The sequence below is a fragment of the Vespa velutina genome, chromosome 2 (genome assembly GCF_912470025.1).
Source record: "Vespa velutina chromosome 2, iVesVel2.1, whole genome shotgun sequence".
Taxonomy (NCBI): Eukaryota; Metazoa; Arthropoda; class Insecta; order Hymenoptera; family Vespidae; genus Vespa; species Vespa velutina.
Window position 1 is genome coordinate 6,291,479 of NC_062189.1, and position 15,597 is coordinate 6,307,075.

A 15,597-nucleotide genomic window follows, 5' to 3' on the forward strand; every position below is an offset into this window, starting at 1 on the left:
ACTCCGATAGAGCAGCGATCCAATCAGAAAATTAAAGGACTAATCGATCGCAGTCTATAAACAGAATTTACATAATCGAACGACCAACAGAATCGTAACATATACCACCTAACTACATAACGTAAACGCGAGTTCACGCCGTCGATCAAACAGTATATCGAGTTTCTCGCTTCCTTTCACCGATCGATGTATATTCGAAAATGATTGCTATAAAATACTCTAACCTAAAATTCGTAAGATCGTGAAAAGAGAATATGAAAATTTTCCCAATATGACCTCTAAAGTCATGCTAATTTTCAAGAAGAATTCCCAGTCAACTAAATTTGGTTAGTAATGAGTTGAAGTAGCTACTGCTTGAGACTCTTTCATATTTTTAATTTTTTTTATTTTTCTTTCCCCCCTTAAAAATATTCCTTTTAAAATTAAAAGCATAAACTCCGTCGCTAGAATCGGATGAGTTCCCATGTTATGAAAGCAAAAAATTTCATCCTTTCAACGTCATTTCCTTCCCAGCCATCTTTTCTCTCCTCTTCCGTCTTCCTTTCTTTTTGTCTTCATCTACGAAGCAAATGCCATTTACGATCCTTTCGCGATTCAGAAACTGGAAGAAAGAAGCGCCAGGATTCCGGCGAGTCTCATTCATATGTAGATACGTCCGGGGTACAACAGAAGAGACACACCTGCGACGCAACAGTGTGTATTCTGAGAATGACGTAGATCTGCCATCCGTTAAAGACAGAAATGCGAGAGAAGGAAAGGGAAAAGGAGAGCCTGTTAGGTAGATTTGAGAGAGTGAAGAGATCTTAGGCTTGATGAGGAATAGAAAGAGAGAGAGAGAGAGAGGAGAGAAGAGAGAAGAAGAGGAAGAGGTTGGAAAACGTAGAATTCATTAGGTACGTAGATTACTGTTATCGCGAGACTACACTTGCTTCAACGTAAGCAAACAACGTCTCATTGGTCTCACGGATGTTGAGTCGTATGGCGTATAACGCCCGTGACATCATCGCGCTTGTTATTTTAGTTTAAATAAGACAAAGCATAGCAAAGACATTTTCGAGAAAGTAGATAAATTGTTCTTATCGAACAAAAGTAATATATATTCGAATGAGAGTAAGGTTAACTTAAATTAAAAGAAATGAATGTAGAATAGTTCTCGGAGAAAGTTCTCTTATTTCGTTTAAGATAACTATTACATCAAGAAGCGTTAATGAAACATACTTCTTATCCCGACAAAAAAAAAGAAAGAAAAAAAAAAAAAAAAAAAAAAAAAGATTCATTTTCGCTTATCTCATACTAATCCTTCTTTACTTTTATACGATTTATCTTGATAATAACCTAATTGCAATTTAATTTAGAAAATATATAAACGTTATTATAAATTAAATTAGTAATTGTTGATAATAATAAATAATAATTAATTAAATTTATAGCCATTGTATATGTCTCTATATATAATGAAAACAATTCACTTGACACACTGTTTACAATGAAGATCAAAATTTATGCGCATAAAAATGTACAGCAAACAAACCGTAGTTATACACTTACATGAACGCATAGCAAATTCTGGCGAAGGAGTAGTCAATATCCGTTGCAGCGAAAGGTAAAACAAGAAACTACCGAACCGAAACACAAACTATGAATATTAAACGATATGAAACGCATAAAAAATCAACGCGACGATTTTAAGCGTACGGAGTGAAAAATTTTCAATGGTTCTCTCGTAGTTTACATCAATTTTATATTTCTGAAAATAAAATCTTTTTGTTAGACCATTTTTTTTTTTGTTTTTTTTTTTTTTAAAGAAAAAAATTAATATTAAAAATATCAATTAAGTACCTTTCAATTCGAGAACTTCCGCTCTTATAAATTATTATTATTCATAAAAATAATATCATTAAACGTATTATCTTAAAGCACCCTATATTTCTTCTTTCAGCATTTGTCAAATACTGAATGATAAGTAATAGAATATTATTGGATTGAATCGTAAAATATATTCCCCCAAAGACGGAACAACGAATATAACGGACAACCTGATAAAAATCAAAGAACAGTTTTCGTTCCTCCCTATCGATATAAGAGAGAGAGAAAGAGAGAGAGAGAGAGAGAGAGAGAGAGAGAGAGAGAGAGAGAGAGAGGGAGGAACGTATACGAGTATACGTGCACGTGTTCCTCCATAAAAGTATCACTTTCCCCGTGACGCGATTTGCACAACGTGCCACGCATACATATATATGTACTGTGCGGTTTCGAGAAAAACTGGTTAGAAACGATCCAAGGGCCAATCTTTTACGGTTTTGCTCTCGGTTTTACTCTCAGTTTTACTCTCTCAGCTTTAAGCGTATATTTGCTGAGCATGCCACCGACACGTCATAGCAAGCCACCTTGCGTCTGAGTTGTTACGTCTTCGTGGTACATGCTATGCCAACGCTATGCCAATGTTCTAGCGAAGGCCTAGCCAACGGCGCCATTCCTACGGAATGCCAGACCGTGCGACATGCACACCGGACAGCCGTCTAATCGACTGCCCGCATACGGTTCCTGCACCTGTTTACCTACCAACGACCACCATCTCTCCTACTCTGTCTCTCCTACTCTCTCTCTCTCTCTTTCTCTCTCTCTCTCTCTCTCTCTCGCTTTCTCTCTCTCTCGAATCTCTCTCGAATCTCTCTCGAATCTCTCCTCATTGCATCTATCTTCTACTCCATCCATCGTTTCATTTGTTCCATTGCCTTCATCCAGAAAATCAACAAGACGAGAGGCAGTCCATTGTTGATCTTTGGCTAAGTGGGATTTCGTTCATTTGCGAGGAATCTGTTTGCCGAATAGAAAGATATATTCTGTCACGTGAATTCAAGCAAGTTTGTTTATTCGAAATACGCATATAAGTATCGTTAATAGTTCCTGATAATAATGGTACTTGATAATTGATAAACGAAGGCACATATTCATTAACGGATTAAGGATCGGACTTTTTCTGAAAAGCGACGATTACTTATCGATTAAATATACATTGGCCTGACAAATTCGAGTTCTCCAAATAGTGAAAATAAGTGAAAATACTCAACTCCATCAAACACTATTTACTATTTTCTTTGCCATGTTCAACGCAGCAAACGGATTTTCTTCAAATGCTCTTGGAAGTCAAGTAGGAGCTGAGAGTCTGACTGAATCCTATTTAGAGTCCATTAGGATTGACAACAAAAATATCGGAGATAATTCTATCCTCTCGACGTTGCTACTTTTAAGGATTTCTCTCCTCTCTCTCTTTCTCTCTCTCTTTCTCTCTCTCTTTCTCTCTCCATCTCACACTCTTTTTCTCTCTCTTTTTCGAAAACGTGCGCGTCGCACGTATATACCAACATACGTACACATGTAATATATAATATAATACACAACGTTGACGCGTTCGAACGCGACCTCGACATTTCGCTTCTCTATCAGTGACTCCCGATTCTTCGAGTAGCATCAATATAGCAACATTTTCCAATTTCATAGGAATGAACCGTAGCTCTCCCGTAATGCTTATCGACGCTTTAATTATCCCGAATATGATTCGACGTGCATCGCCTATATATGCACGTCTCTGACTTTTCCTTTCATGAATGATTCTACCACTAACTCTGGTATATACACCAATACGTAGGCATATGTTTACCAAGCAGCCTGTAAAGAGACGGATAAAGACCGATATATCGTATAGGTATAGAATCCTTTTGCTCGTCGATCTCGCGAGTTTCGCACGCCTCGAAATGCCAACTACGAATCTCTTCTTCTCTTTCCTTTTGCCTCCTTGTCTTTCTTTCTCCCCCTCTCTTTCTTTTTCCATCTCTCTCTCTCTCCCTCCCTCCCTCTCACACTCCCAGGACGCGTCGACAACATTGTGAAACGCCGAACGTGTCTTCGATCGTATGCTAATTAAAGCTATACCAGTAAATGCACACGCACACATACATGTATTCACATTGGCACGAGTTTTTTGTTAGTAGCGAGCATCGAAATGGTTCGTGTACGCGAGTTGAATAAATTTACGATCACAAGAAAGAGGAGAGACACCTTTCCTCGCTCTTTCTCTCTTTCTCTCTCTCTCTCTCCCCTCCCTCTTTCTTTTTCTCTTTCTCTTTCTCTCTCTCTCTCTCTCTCTCTCTCTCTCTCTCTCTCTTTTTCCGCTTCACTTTGGTCCTCCGTTGGACGCGAGAGAAACAAGCGGCTAACTCGGCTAATCCGATGCTAATTCGATGCAGTAGGCGAGTATATCCCGTTTACAATGGACTTTGTCTATATAGCATAGGCAGGACTCGTGTAGGACCGAGCGCAACCACACGTGCGCGAACCTAATCGCAGAAAAGTGGCGCGAGTGGATTTCTCGAGCGACGCGACACTCCACCGAGGTTGTTGCTGGTGTCACGCCAACAAGAACCGGCCACTGGAACGACCTGTACCGTTTCATGCGACGGAATATTACCTACCGTTTCGCAACGTCAGTTTCTTCGTTCCTTTTAACTCAGAAAAATACTTAAGAACTACGTTTTAACGTAGCTTCGATGAAAGCCAAAACAAGTGATACTTTAGAACAGTCGATGGTCTTTTTTATTTTTCTTTATCTTCTCAAAGTAATCTGATAGAATTACAAACCGTAAGACAAATCTCTCGATACTGCGAGTTTTATTGAATAGACATCGGTTGAGGAATCTTGAATTTATTATAACGAAGGAATAAAGTAAGGAAACGCGAGTTCGAAAAGTTACGGTAAATCATTTAGAAATTTACAAAAATGTACTTTTCAGTAAAATCGAATCTCATTCTCGTTGAGGAAATGAAATAATTCAAGAGTTTGGTAACTCTTTTGTAATGAAAACAATGAAACAGAGAAGGATAGAGCGGACTCGTGGAAGTGAAGAAAATTAGAGAAAGTAGAACTAGTGGTCCTTCTCGTCAAATAGCAGTCGAATGGAAAATCGTACGACGATCCTTCAAACTTTCCCCGACGTGTAAAGATTGTCTTGGAAGTGATCCGCTTCGAGCAAACGAATCTACTTTGGGTCGATGTTCATCGACGAAAGGTAGACAGATCGAATCGACGTACTGAAGTTTTCCGAGTTATAATTGCGAACGCGAGACATTTACCTACTTCAAAGGTAAAATTTCCTGAAAACATATTTGCAAAGACGATTAAAACGAAGTTTATAAAAGGTAATGGAAACACATAGAATCGTACTTTTATCCATACGTTGTTCGCCTTTTCTAGAAACTCTTAAACTTCCATAAAATTTCTTCTTTCATTTTTATGTAATACGTGACGAGATCCATATTTCAAATATGTTCCTTCTCTTCCACTTTCTTGAAATGCTCCATTCACAATTCTTTATTGGCCCGGAGCAACTCGATATTTGAGATAAAACGAAAGTTCTTTGAAAGACTGACAGGAAAAGAGAGACAGAGGCGTTCTCTCGAACTGGCTGGTGGAATGGTTATTTCTATACGAGACGTCCGTATTCGTTTTCTAAGTACGAGAGAAATCTTAACGCATAAGAAATAACGGAGAAAACGTAAAGCGTGTCGTACGAGAAGAATTTTGCGAGCGAGGGTGGTTAGCGGTGAAAGAAGGCACACCGCGAGAGTCATAAAGCCTCTTCGTCAACTACAACGACGAAAACGACGAAGAGGAAGTCGAAGAAGAAGACGAAGAGGAAGACGAAGACGAAGACGAAGAGGAAGACGACGACAAAGAGAGAAGAGAACGAGGAAAAAGTGACTACAACGACTAGACGAGAGATTCACCGTCGAGAAGACGCACTCTCGTAAAAGCTACTCCCGTCAGGTGCTCCGTTCGCATGAGTAAACTGCCGTCACGTAAGACGTAACGGACTTCCTTCTTTTTCTTTTCCTACTCTCTCTTTATCTTCTACTTCTTCGTCTTCTTTACTTGCGTTATTACGAGGTAAGCACTTCTGCAAGAAGTAAGTATATCTGTCGACTTAGACACCCCACAGTTTTTCCTTTCTTTCCTTTTCTTTCCTTTTCTTTCTTTTCTTTTCTTTTCTTTTCCTCTCTTTTAATTTATTTTTTTTTCTTTTCTCTTTACTCTTTCTTTCAACCCTCTTTTCTCTTTCATACTCAATGTTATTCTTCTCCCCATGTTTCCAGAACGTAGTCGCGAAAAAAAAATTACTCCCGAAAATGTCCAATGTGTGCTTACGTTACAATGTGTGCATCGTTTTCTTGGTTGTTCCTCTGGCGAAACCTTAGATCATCGCAAATGATTGGACTAAAGAAAGATGCTCCTATGAGAGAAGAATCTTCGTTTAAAAAGATGAATCCATAAAAGCGTGTGAGTGTGACAAAGGAATTTATTCAAAGCGCCTATTTCGATGTGAAAATAAGAAGCCCAAATACATCCTCGGATAACTCTCTGTCTCTCTCTCTCTACCACCCTCCCTTCCTCTCTCTCTCTCTCTCTGTTTCTTATCTTTTGGTTTATTTCGAGAGGAAGAAGAATGAGTTCATACGTAAAATCTCTTGGGATATGACAGATTTCAAAAATTAATCGATTTGCAACTTTTATTTATACTAATTCATTTGATGAAAATATTCATGTTAGCGGCCAATATAATTATTTTATTACGGTAAACTTTTATTTTACAACCTCGTCAAAGATTCTATTTTTATATTAAAAGCATGAAGAAAGAAATGAATTCGTTGATTTTTGTCTCACAAAGAAAAAAATATAAAACGAATGTAGACGTATATTAATTCTTGAAAAAAAAAAAAAAAAACGGTACTACGCATATGTGTGTCGAAAAAAAAAAAAAAAAGAAAAAACTAATCTGCTGTTCGCCGGAGTTCCGGCCTTGCTTGGAATGCTCGCAAAAACATAGACAGCAATTATTTCCATTTGTAGAGAATTTTTGTTATGGCTGACCCAACGGTTAGCTTTGTTTCTTTCTTTTTTTTTTTTTATTTTTTTTCTTGCTTTTTTTTTTTATTTTTTTTTTTTTTTTTTTTTTTTTTTTTTTTAATGAAAATGAAGATTAATGACCGAGTAATTGTATCTATCTTCGAAGATCGACGATGTCTAACAAAGTAAAGAGGTCTCGATGAATTTACAAATGTTTCGAAAAAAATAGATTTCATGGTGAAACTCTCTCTCTCTCTCTTTCTCTCTTTAAAAAAAAAAGAGGACAGTGTAAAAAGAATGACATTTTTATTTAATAGAAATTTTATAGAAAGGCCGAGATACATCGAAGAATTATTTTGTAAAATAAAGTGGAAACTCGTGCGTCATGCATTTAGCCGAGATATCAAGTTAATTGCAATAATCAACGTAATAACGAGAGGAAAGTAATGAAGAAAAGAGATATAAAAAAAAATAGAGCTCGAGAGCAATCGAATCAAACGAGCATTCGATGATATATCGTTAATGATGTTTATCATCGAATAAAAGCAGAATAATTAGAGCAAATGATGCAAACATGAATAGATTGAGATCAATGCGCTCTCTCCCTCACCCTCTCTCTCTCACTCTCTCTCTCTCTCTCTCTTTTTTCTCTTTCTGTTTATCTCGAGCCGCAGCTTATGTTATCCAAGATTACATACATAATCAGAAAGATCAAGACTTTAATCGTTTGTGTTATCCTCAATGAGAATTGTAATATCGATTTTTGAATTGTCCCTTTAATTGTGAAATCAAAGGAAAACGTCTAAAATTGTCCTTCTATCCTTTTTTCTTTTTCTTTTTTTGGTAATTACAAAACCACGCGATAACGAGTCGTCGGAATTTGCAGTTATCAGCTTAAATGCGACTGAACCTTTAAATAGTCGTGTCGGTATTAGTTCCTAATATGACTAACATTTTCTCATTTATTGTATCCATGTATGTGTCTATATTTCGATACAATACAGGAGCGCGAATTCACTCGTGACAGCATTTTTGTCGCGCGGAAGGGGAGTGTGCGATCATTTTCTGCACGACAAACAAAGCACGACGCGTGACAAGTCGCGTGAGTTCGACCTTTCTTAGCGTCCAATTAACCGAGAAAACGAGAGCACGAGCTCGCGCGTTGCCTGATTCCGATACTTGTTACCCTTTCTGTCACCTCGAATTAATTGCCGGTCGAGAAAAAAGGTGATGAAGTAATGTTATGTGCAAATACTATACTCTCTTTCTCTCTCTCTCTCTCTCTCTCTCTCTCTCTCTCTTTCTCTCTTTTACTTATCAAACGAATGGATTTGTTAGACACGAAACAAAAAGAAAGAAAGAAAGAAAGAAAGAAAGAGAGAAAGAAAAGCATTTAATTTCTTCGATTGATCGTGATGACAGTTACAAATAAAATAGAAAAGTTATTACAAATTTTTCTTGCAACTTAATTACATGTCGTAATATGTACGTTGCGTAGACATTATAAAAGAAATAACGTTATATATCTATGTACTTTTAAAAAACGGCAAACGGATGAAAACTTTTGAAAATGAATACATTGGTCTTTTCTCATACTTGAAAAGCACTATGAATGCTAAAATACGATTACCGAAGCTCTCTCTTCCACGTTGCTTCTACTGTCATCGACCTCAAAATAACTTCTCTTGAGTTTCAAAGCGGCAACCTGATATGCAATCGAGAAGTTCAGCTTTAAAACGATTCAAACATAAAAGTTGTTTCGAAGAATTCGAATTAAGATTTGAATTGAAATTTCCACGTTCTAGTAGATCGGATCATCCATCTTTATGAAACTAAAAATAGTATGAGTTATATTTGATTTACTTAATAAAAAAACTCAATAAGTTTTGAATAACGGACAATAAAGATCTTACAGTAATATATAATATATATTATAATTTTTAAATATTACTTTTATTTTTGATAAAAAATTATTTAGAAAAAAAAAAAAATGTCCGTACTAATTTTAATTACGCTTTTTCGAATTAACTTGATATTTGGCGAAACATGAAAAAGTCGTTTGAGAGGATCACCTACTCTGCTGAAAATCGTTACTCTCGCTCTTTCTCTTTCTCTCTTTTTCTCTCTCTGTCTCTCTCTCTCTCTCTCTCTCGATTTTTTTTTTCAATGTCGGATAATATGGGACGAGATACAGAACGGTATTAAAACGTTTGTAGTGGAAGAAAATTTGACTACAACAGGGACGAGAAAATTCCATTGCTAGGAATTCGTTGGATAGTTCGAAGGCGTGTTATAGTAAAAAAAAAAAAAACAAAGGCTTGTTACGCCTCAGTATTGTTGCTTGTTGCCTTAGAGAAGTCTAAATAGGTCGTATTATAGGCAAGTCGGATATGTGTTAATGATGATATATGTATGTGTGGAGTATACAGGCCGTTTGGCTTCTATCGTTTCATCAAATTACCCACCGATTGGATACGGACGATTAGAAAAGCGAAGAAAATTGTCCATATAAATTCTCTTTCACCGCTTTGTTGAACCTCGCATCCTGTCTTGTCACGTGAACTAAACAATAAATATCTAAATCGAAGTTAATAATTTGAATTAATTTCCCGAGTGATCGTAATCTTTTAACTGGATAATAAAATTTCCTTTTAATTTAAATTAATCTCTTATAACAATTCACTTTAACATTTTTGAAGTTTAAATAAAACATGCTATAGATGCGATTGCTTCGCTTTGAAAGTTTAATCGAAAGTCGAAGGGAAGACGTGTCATTGATAAGAGTTAGAGTGAGAAAGAAATAAATAACAAGAGAAGGAGATATACGAAGAAGGAAAGTAAGAGAAATAAAGAGAGAGAGAGAGAGAGAGAGAGAGAGAGAGAAAGTAAGAGAGAGAAAGTAAGAGAGAGAAAACACGATGCAGATGCAGCTCTCGACGCAGTCACGGAAATTAATGGCACGTGCGATAATTCTTCATTGGATTCGAGATAATAATCATGTCGCTCGTACGGCTCACTCGCACACGCCCGACGCACTAATTTTAATTACACCCATGAATAAATGCATTAATATCGTTCGTTGCGCCCACGCCAGTGGTGAATGTATAGATATCTGGCGAGTGAAGCACATATATATATTATATCTCTAGTCGTATATATATATATATATATATATATATATATACATATTATAGGTATATAGGTATATGTATTTGTGTGCGCGCATGTGCATACCTTGCACGAAGACACCTGCACTTTACTCAAGCGTGTGCGCGGACTCGCATTCGAGTCGGTTTGTACGGAGTACAGTTCTAACCAGGATGTGTTACCTAAGGCATTGTCGTGACAAGATAAACGGCTACGTGCAGATGCATCCGCGGAAGGAGGTCATGAAAGGCGGCGTCGGTATAACGCGAAAGTATACGTCAAAGTTTTACGCGCGTTAGACTAAAACGAAAGCTCTTCGTGAAATTTCTACGTCGTTCGACGCTTATATATATATATATATATATATATATATATATATATATCAAATCAATGAAATATTTCACGAATGTTATCGGTTATTTTATTTTATGATCGACGCAACGAATAGATATTACAGCAGTCCTTTAATTTTTATTCAAATCAAACGAAAACTACCGATATAATTTAATATTCAATCAAGGTCAGTAAGTAATATGAAAATATATGTAAAGTTAATATCAATTTAAACGAACGATGAATGTTCGAAGTACAAATGGCGTTCGATTTAATATTCCTGAGACGCGATGAATGGTAAGCCAGACGCAACGATGGCGAAAGTGTTTTCCATTGAGAAAACGAAAGGGTGAATGGCCGGCAAGAAGCCAACGAAGAGAGAGAGAGAGAGAGAGAGAGAGAGAGAGAGAGAAAGAGAGAGAAAAAGAGAGAGAGAGAGAGAGAGAGCGACACGATCGTACCTCCTTGTGCAGCGTATACTAGACGACGACGTCGCTCGAGTGTTATTATGTTTAGGCTAGAAATACCTACACGATAATACACCAGCATGTTCCTTCGCGCGACGAAGCGGTTAAACGTTCGTCGCATTCCCGGAATATCCGTTCATCGTAATAAAGGGAGAGAGAGAGAGAGAGAGAGAGAGAAAAAGAGAGAGAAAGAGAGCCGTGTGTTCGTATCGGTGTTAGAGAATAGACAGGAAAAACTTTTAATTAGCGAAATGCATGGAATGACTCGTTAACGGACAATGAATAGTTCTCGTGGAAAATATGTCTATAGAGTAGATACACTTTTATCGTTTCTCCTATCTCTGATCGATTATTTCTTAACTACACATACATGTCTCACCATTTGAAAAACTTCGATTTATTATGGAATCATTTATATGGATTTAATTTAATCGCTGAGCGTATTTAATTTCGATCTATCTACTCTTTATTTTCGAAATATTTCTTATTTCTTAATGTATCAATTCATTTCATTATATTTTTCCCCGTAATTCTATGTATGGTATACGTTGTTAGGTAAAACCACGAAAATAATTTCGATAACAAGCAGTCTCAAAAGGCAAACATTCAACTATTTGCTCATGGGGTTAAAACGATTCAAAATCTTTTGGCCAAGAGATGGAAACGGGTTTGCTGTTCGTACGCGGGAGTAATGTTGGGATCGTGAAGAAGAGGTAGTAACTCTACGGGATTCCATTCTCTTCACGTCTGCGCCGGTCTCACAAGGTGCAAGAAGCAGTCGGCTCGATCTTCGACCATGAGACGCGCAGGGAAGCATTAATCGATTCCAAAGTCTTGAGAATATCCAGTGTCCCTCACAATCTGAGAGGTATACATGTTAGAGATTCAATGCTGTTTTCCACGAAAGCTTAGTCAGCCGGTAGTGCTTACGCGTCGATATATATACGAGCTTGACCGACCGCGCGTTGAATCGCAAATGAGAAAGTGCGTGCCTCGATTCGCGTATCGTTTGCGCATCTCGAGTTTCCGAAGAAGGAAGGCACCGAGCGACAAAACTCGAGGGCGGATTGCTGCGAGGACGCAAGCAATGAAAAGAAAAAGAAAAGAAAGAGAGAAAAAGAGAGAGAGAGAGAGAGAGAGAGAGAGAGAAAGGACGTAGCTTTGCAAAAGAGAGAACGTGTATCTCTTTGTCATTATAATCGCAAATCCGCGAGTTCGCATAAAATGTAGATTAGGATACACGATCGTATTAACATATTTTGTGTTCAGCCAGACGACGGAGATGGTTTCCGCGCGCGCATTCGTCGTACTCCAGACCGGCTTCAAAGATCGTGAGCTTTCTCCTTTGGATGGGCGAACGATTTAAAGAGAAAGTCGTCGTCGTAGAGAAAGGAAAAAGAGCAATGAGAAAAAAATAAATCAGACGAAGAAGAACTATATCGAAGAAGAAGATTAAATATAAATAGACGAAGAAATCAAGATGAGCGAAATTGTTTATTCGAAAAGATTTTACTAATGTTCTCTTATTATATAGAAAATATGATTTCTGTTCTTCTTTTTTTTTTTTTTTTTTTATTTATTTTTCGCTCTTTTTTCTTCTCTTCTTTTTTTTTCTCTCTTGTTTTTTCTTTTTTTTTTTTTTTTTTTTTTTTTTTTTTTTTTTTAATACTCACGATTACGCTCAAGCGACAGACCAGAAAGAAAGTTCCAAGAAAATTTCGAATACGTTGCTAATTGGCCGTGATAACGACCGGAGGTTTCGTTAATTTCAACACGTCCTTTGTTAGTCTCACCTGTAACATAACAAAAAAAAATACATTGATTATTACACGGCTCCTATCGCATCGGAAAGGACGCAACAACCGTCGAGTGCACATCCGTGAATGGAAACGAGAGACTCGTTACGTTTTATGGTCCGTTGCTCGGAGAATGTCGGTCAAAACAGGATCTAGTTTTGTATCTCTCTTCCGTTAGTGAATATACTCACAAACCACGATATTTCGGTCGATAATGAGCACGCGCGATACAACATTTCAAACAAATCCAATTTTAAATATATAGAAAAAGATATCTTCTTTACATCTAACGTAATAGAAATGCATCAGAAAAAGTTGCTTTATTTTAATTTTCTTTTCTTTATATTTTCCATTATTATCATTTGTTGTAGAAAAAGAATCGTGACAACTCAAATTGTACATGCTGATTAGGAGAATTGGATTGCATTGAAAGTAAGAAGAAGAAGAAGAAAAAAAAAAGAAATAAGAAAAAGAAAAGAGAAAAGAAGAATTTTATCAAAAATAAAAGAATTGTAAGAAATAAAAATAATAAATGATCTCAGTTAGAACTATGGAAGCATTCCTTTTTCCGTGGAGTATCGCCGAGCCAAAAATGAAATTACACTGTGAAGTATCCTCGCCGATGCTAAATCATGATGTTATAAAGTCGAGAAAGAGTACTCGCTAAACGTCACGTCCCACCTCGAGAGGTTCGCACCGAGAATGAGCCATGGTAAGAAAGTTAAAGATACTTTAAGAAATTTTAAACTACATTCGCGAAAGTCAGCGCATAAAGATTCGCCTTCTTAAGATGATAATCTTTGGCTCGTTCATAAGGGATGGAAAAGATAAGGTCGACCCCCTTTTTTGGTTACAGCGATGCTTCATCAAAATAATTCTTGAATGTACGAGGAAGGTTGAGATAGAGAAAGAGAAAGAGAGAGAGAGATAGAGAGAGAGAGAGAGAGAGAGAGAGAGAGAGAGAAAAGTGACGTTCGCACGCATTACGAAGCGATGTTTCGTCGAACTTTTACCATCCACGGAAAGTTGACGGTACCTATCGAGGAAGATTAACCAAAGCGGTTTATCTCGTAATACTCATGGTACGTGGAACCTCGCCCGTTGGCTCAAAAAGGATGAGAAATAAATTGACGAGAGAGAGAGAGAGAGAGAGAGAGAGAGAGAGAGAGAAAGAGAGAGAGTGAAGCTGTTCCGTTTCAAAGTACATTACCGTGTGCGATTACTCGTAGAATAGATGGAAATTTTGGTAACTCGGTGACTAGTATAACTTTCCTATCACTATTACTTTACCCTAAAACTTCTGTATAACGATATTATTAGTTTTTCCATTACTGGAACTAAATATTCAGATCAATCTCCATTATTTGCAGAGGGTAAGAGAAAATGTGACGTACTCTAACTTATTTTTACGCGCCATTGGTATTTCTAAACATTTAAGATATTTGAGCGATCGATATTAGGAAATCCAATATGAGTTATATAAACAATGTCTTGTAGATTAATGGTCATGTCTCGATTACGATCGATCCATTGCTCACGATCGTATTAAAATCTCTCTCTGTCTCTCTCTTTATAGCTGTAATCTCAATCTTTGCTTCGACTTATCCCAAGATCGAAATCAAGGTCCATTTCGCACTTGAAATTGATTCCATTCCTCTCTACAACGAGGAATTGATCCGTGAACGAAACACGATATAAAATTATTCTCGAAAAAATATTTCTTTTGTAATATTTTTCGTTATTATTATTAACAAGATTTATTGAATCCCTCCATTATCAACGAAGTTCGATTTTTATGAATAGATAATATTTAAAAATAGGTTACGTCCATGGTATGTAAATCGAAATAATTATATTGTTCTGAATGATGTATGCAACGGTTAAAATTGTCGAGACTGACGTGATCACGTCAATTTTCATTTAAGTAGAGAGCAACGTATCCTGCCGCTATGTGTCAGCGAACCGATCAGTCCCGATGACCGATGATGATTCACTTCCATGCTCTACGTACCATGAGCAAGGTTATTCGCGAGCGAAAAATATTACTCTTGATCCTTACCATGTCAAAAAATTGATCTATGATCGATGCATTAAAGCTTTCCCTCCGTCAGCAGCGACCAGACCTGTCCCCTTTTATCGCGTCAGTTTAACTTATTGTTAGATAAATCGTAGCAACAGAAGTTTATAAAAAATATTTACCCGGAATATGTTTCAATAAAATCAATATACATACGTACCACCGCACACAAATATTTATATACATAAATATTATATGAATATTAATTTATATTAATAATTATCACGAATCTATCGATATTTTCTTTTATGATATTTTATTTTCATCAGAAATAGTAATTTCAACGAGACAACAAGTTGAATAATACTTATTGTCCTTTGAATTTCTTTTTATACGGTAGAAAATAATCAGTCTAGATTTTCTATTGCAATCATTATCATTAGTGACATCCGTGTGTTACCGCTTGAATCTTTTTCTTCCATGAGTCTTCCATTCTCCTCCCTTTTATTTCTAAGGTTTCAACGGGCAAGTATCCGCAAAGTCGGTAAAAGGTCGTGGGATAACGAAGGGAAGAAGGAACAAAGACAAGTGGCTAGCTTTCGATCACAGTGGCTTTACGTGACCGTTCATTTGCCAAACGTCGATACGTCGAAGATAGGGGAGGGGAGGTAGATACTCGTCGATACTTTTATTTCCCATCGAACGATCCAATCCTTTTTCGCATTCTCGTTCGTTCTCATCCTTCTAGCCGGTTTCGAACGGAATCCCGTAATTATTTTCAACCATAAAATGAAATCCAATCGTCGAAAACCGAATCCGTCGGATTTTTCGACGTGGTTAAAGAAGATATTCCACGAAATCGATCGCGTTGTCATTCTCAGCCATGTCCAAGCGATTAATCGCGATCGCTCGAACGAGATCGAAACAGCTCAAACT

General features: G+C 37.0%; 1 protein-coding gene across 10 annotated transcripts in view; it reads right to left on the reverse strand.

The window, feature by feature from the left end:
• Positions 1-15,597, reverse strand: part of LOC124946400 (fat-like cadherin-related tumor suppressor homolog) — a 298,435-nt gene that overhangs the window by 246,307 nt on the left and 36,531 nt on the right. For 9 of the 10 annotated variants that reach the window (XM_047487029.1, XM_047487028.1, XM_047487036.1 and 6 more), the window contains exon 2: positions 12,522-12,641. The exons of the other annotated variant lie outside the window; for it this stretch is intronic. The gene's annotated coding sequence lies outside the window, so the exon portion shown is untranslated. The remainder of the gene's footprint in view (positions 1-12,521; positions 12,642-15,597) is intronic. 10 annotated transcript variants of the gene reach the window in all.